At 36.1% G+C, this 4,452-nt stretch overlaps 1 pseudogene; it reads right to left on the reverse strand.

The window, feature by feature from the left end:
• Window positions 1-281: 281 nt before the first annotated feature.
• Window positions 282-807, reverse strand: LOC114034626 (annotated as a pseudogene).
• Window positions 808-4,452: the final 3,645 nt, after the last annotated feature.

Below are 4,452 nucleotides of genomic sequence, written 5' to 3' on the forward strand. Positions count from 1 at the left end.
CACTTCATGGAATAGAATTTTGTAGTGTTGTAGTTGGTATATGATGTTTACCATTTCTGCTTTTCTGCATTTATTAATGAGCTTTTTATGTCCTTAATAAATGATCAATGGTGTTATCCCAAGAGGAAAACTATGTAAATGCCTTTATATTTCCATTCAATATCCCCAGTGAATAATCACATCTTTTTTTCCCCTAAAATTCTACCCAGGTGCTTACCTTCCTCTTTTAACAAATTTTTACTTAGATTTTCTTTTTCTGAAAAAAGGTTATTGATGTTCCTTCATATCATAATTTTATTTTCCAGGATGATGTCCACTGGGCAGGCTTCCTGGCAGAAGCCAAAGTACTTGCACTTGGTTATAACCATGTCGCAGCAGGTTATTCTCCCAGCTGCCATCCTCCTTGGGCTCGGCCTCAATGATGACTGGTCTTGGTTGGGCAGATGGCCTTGAAGAGTTTGCAGGCAATATACTGCTCCTCCTTGGAAGGGTAGCGCTTCAAGGCATGCTCCCCTCTAAAGCACGGGCTCAAAGGGCTTTTCTCAAAGAGATAGTTGATGGTTGTGGGTTCCTGGAACAGGTAACTCAGAGTCATCCCAAAACCTTGGAAGAGCTCAGTCCATATCAGGGTCTGAGCAACTAGGTTGGTCACAGACTTCATGTCCATTGTGGGCTCCTTCACCTTCACTTCTTTGTAGGAGTAGGAGGAGGCTATGTTGATGCTCTGGTGAAGCTTCAGCAACTGGCTGGTCTTGTGCCTGTGACTTGGGAAAAGACGTGCAGCAGAGCCATGTTCAGGCATTCCATCTGGAGGAAGCCCAGGGTCACAGAGTTGGTAAATACCTGAGATGGGATTTGAACACAGGTCCTCAAGTCCCAAACTTCCTTCTATATCTAAATATTCTTCATCTCATATTCCTTTCTTACCTACCCCTTCTGCCTCATTCCTTGTCCAGTATAATTCCCTAACTATCCTATTTTTCTCTTTTTGAGCCCATCAAAACAGATCAATATTTCTGGAAAGCCATCTATCTGTAAAATTTATCTTTTCCTATGACGAATATATTAGGCTTTTAAAAAAATGTTTCTTAGGCTCCCTTTAACACTGAAACATTTATCCCTACATAGACCCTTCTCAGGGGTTAAATGTGTGTACTTTTCTATTTTTCTTGGCTATTTCATTTCAGAATATTCAGTTTTAGACTTCTCACCAATAATGCTTGGGAATCCTCAATTTCATTAAAATAGCATTTTTAAAAATTCTTTAACATTATGTTTATTTTTGACATTTGTGTTATTTTTAGGTTAATCATTTAACTTCTGACTTTCAGACTATGATTTTCCAAATTCTCCTCTCATTTGTAAATAGTGACAACTTTTGTGTGATACTAGCTGTGACTCTGGTACTTGAACTCTTTCTTTTTGGATTCCTTTACTTTTTTTTCTTTTAATTGAGAGTTCTTTCTTTTGACTATGATGATCCTGGAAGATTTTATTTTGTTATTCCTGCCAAAAATGACTGGTAGAGTCTTTCTATTTTGACTTTTCCATGTGATTATAAATGTTTTGTCCAGTGTTCATTTATGATTTCTTGAAATATGCTATCAAAAAATTTTATCATAATTTCTAGATAGTAGAAGAACTCTTGGACAGTATCTCCTTGTGTAATTTTCAGATGAGTTGTTTTTGATATTCTATTTCACATATTTTCTCCTGATTTTTCAGTCTATGTATTTGTTTTAATAAATCTTACTGTTTTATTGGATCACTTTCCTCTTTAGCTTATTATAATTTGGGAAGCATCAAGTTTATGGGTAAGTCTTCCCAACCATCTAGTTAAGGACAGTTAAGGTGCATTTCTAGCTGTTTTTCCTTGGGCCTTCCTTATTACTTGATAAACTTGTTTTTTAAAGTTGATAACCTGAAGGGTAACAACATTATTTTTGAATTAGTTGAACTTTGTATTCCTCCTTGCTTGTGTTGTATATATTTGATCCATCTATATTTTACTCAGACGTAATTGTGCTAGTTTTCTAATACTTCTTAATAGCTGACATGTATAGTTTACTGAAATAACATATTCAAGTATTATATTTCATTCTATTTTTCAGAACATCTGAAATATCTGATTGTCCCATCATACTCCACCTTGGAGTTCAGCAGATTTTGCCTATAATGGTTTCAAGTGATCTGATTTCTTTCTATTTTATTCCGCCTCTGCATCTGCAAATTTTGAATCTACCTGTCTATTTGATCAGTATCCCCATTGTTTTGTTTTGTTTTGTTTTGTTTTTATTTTACCACTTAATCTAATACATTTTGCTGGTTGTCTTTCCATAAAATTCAATAAATATTTATTGATATGGTAAAACAAACTAAGATAGGGGCTCTGAAATAATGAAAGCTCTATTCCCATCTATATTCCCCTACTTTTTAATATAATTATTTTAATTAATTTCACAACCAATTTGAAGACATATCTATCATTCAAATTTAATTTTGTTTTTGCTTTTGGTGAAGCAATTAGGGTTAAGTGGCTTGCCTAGGGTCACACAGCTAGTAAGTGTCAAGTGCCTGAGGCCAGATTTGAACTCAGGTCCTCCTGAATCCAAGGCCTTAAATCTATCCAAGGCCAGAGATTTATTCACTGCACCAGCTAGCTTCCCCCAAATTTAATTTTAAAAGAGAGTCTAATTTTGTTTCCAAAAAATCTCCATAAGATAGGAGAATATCTTGAGCTTTAACTTTATTTTCTAGAAATTTTGCCATGCTTTCTTTAAATCTTAAATATATCTTCTTTCTTTAGCATCTCTTTTTTCTTTTTTACTATTTTTTATGTTTCATCACTTTTTTTCCATGAGGTTGTTCTTATGATGTCTATCTTTTACTTCTTTTTTTTAAGAATTGTTCCTTTTTGGCATATTTCTTGATGTTTAGGTGATAAATGTTAGTGAGTATAAACAATTTTCTTCCTCTGTCATCTTTACAGAAATCCTCCAAATAACTCCTGAAAATATTAAAACTGAAAGGATACTTGATGACAGGCTTATGAGCTTTACATTTCTAGAAATAAGATGAGAGTAATGAGACTTTTTTAAAATAGCATTTTATTTTTTTCTCTATTTAGATGTCAAGAAAAAAATTAGCATTCATTTTTACAAGATTTTGAATTCCAAATTTTACTCCCTCCCTCCCCTCTCCTGAAAATTGTAGGCAGCTTGATATAGTTTATACATGTGTTATCATATAAAAAATTCCATATTAATCACAGTTATGGAAGAAAAAACAGATCAAAAGAAAAAAATAACATGAGAAAGAATAAAGTAAATAAAAAAAAATATGCCTTGATCTGCATTCAGAATTCATTAGTTCTTTATCTGGATGTGGACATCATCATCCTTCATGACTCCTTTGTATTTATTTGTCTTGGATAATTATGTTGTCAAGAAAAGCTGAGTCATTCATAGCTGATCATGACACAATATTGCTGACATTATGAACAATGATTTTCTGGTTCTGATCATTTCATTTTGCAATAGTTTCTATGTGTTTCCAGGTTTTTCTGAAATCTGCATGTTTAACATTTCTTTTTCCACAACAGTATTCCATTGCATTCATATAGCACATCTTCTTCAGCTATTCCTCAACTGATTGGTATCCTTTCAGTTTCCAATATTTTGCCACCTTGAAAAAGGCTTCTAGGTAGAGCCAAGATGGTGTAGCAAAAGCAATGACTTGCTTGAACTCTCCCATAAACCCCTCCACATGCCTATAAAAAATGGCTCTAAACAAATTCTAAAGAAGCAGAACCCACAAAAAGACAGAGTGAAACAAATTTCCAGCCCAAGACAACCTGGATGGTTGATCAGAAAGGTCTCTCATTCCTGACTGGGAGAGGATTGCAATTCAGTGTGGGTACACAATCAAAGACCAGGCCTCAGTGAACCTGGAGTAGGCCTCAGAGGACTGAATCACAGGCAGCTGGGGTGGTTTCCAGACTTCTCAAACCATGCATGCCAAAGACAACTTAGAAGATCAGTAAGAAAAGTCTGCTACTGTGGTGGTGAGAGAGAAGTTTGGTCCCAGCTCTAGTCCTAGAGTGCAACCCAGGGGTGGCACTGCCTCAGGAACTTCTGGCCCACAGACTGAAGGGGAACTGAATGAATGAGCAGAGGGAGATTGCAGGGGTCTTTTTGCTGACTGAAGATTCTCTTGCTTTGCCCTTGCTTGGATCTGGGTCACAGTTCTGGGTGGCAGTCCCGGGGTGAGGAGGAGGGCTGGTAAGGTGGAGCTTGTAGTGGTGGTGGAGAGGAAATCCTCCTCACAGTTCCAAGGCAGAAAAGAGTGCTTGTGGTCATTCATAGACCAGAGCACAGGCCAGGAAAGAAGTAAACACCTCACCCTTGATCATACCACCTTGAAAGAACTGAAAATTTACAGGTCCCTAGAAGT

Source organism: Vombatus ursinus, unplaced genomic scaffold (genome assembly GCF_900497805.2).
Source record: "Vombatus ursinus unplaced genomic scaffold, bare-nosed wombat genome assembly UNPS02009062.1, whole genome shotgun sequence".
NCBI classification, from domain to species: domain Eukaryota; kingdom Metazoa; phylum Chordata; class Mammalia; order Diprotodontia; family Vombatidae; genus Vombatus; species Vombatus ursinus.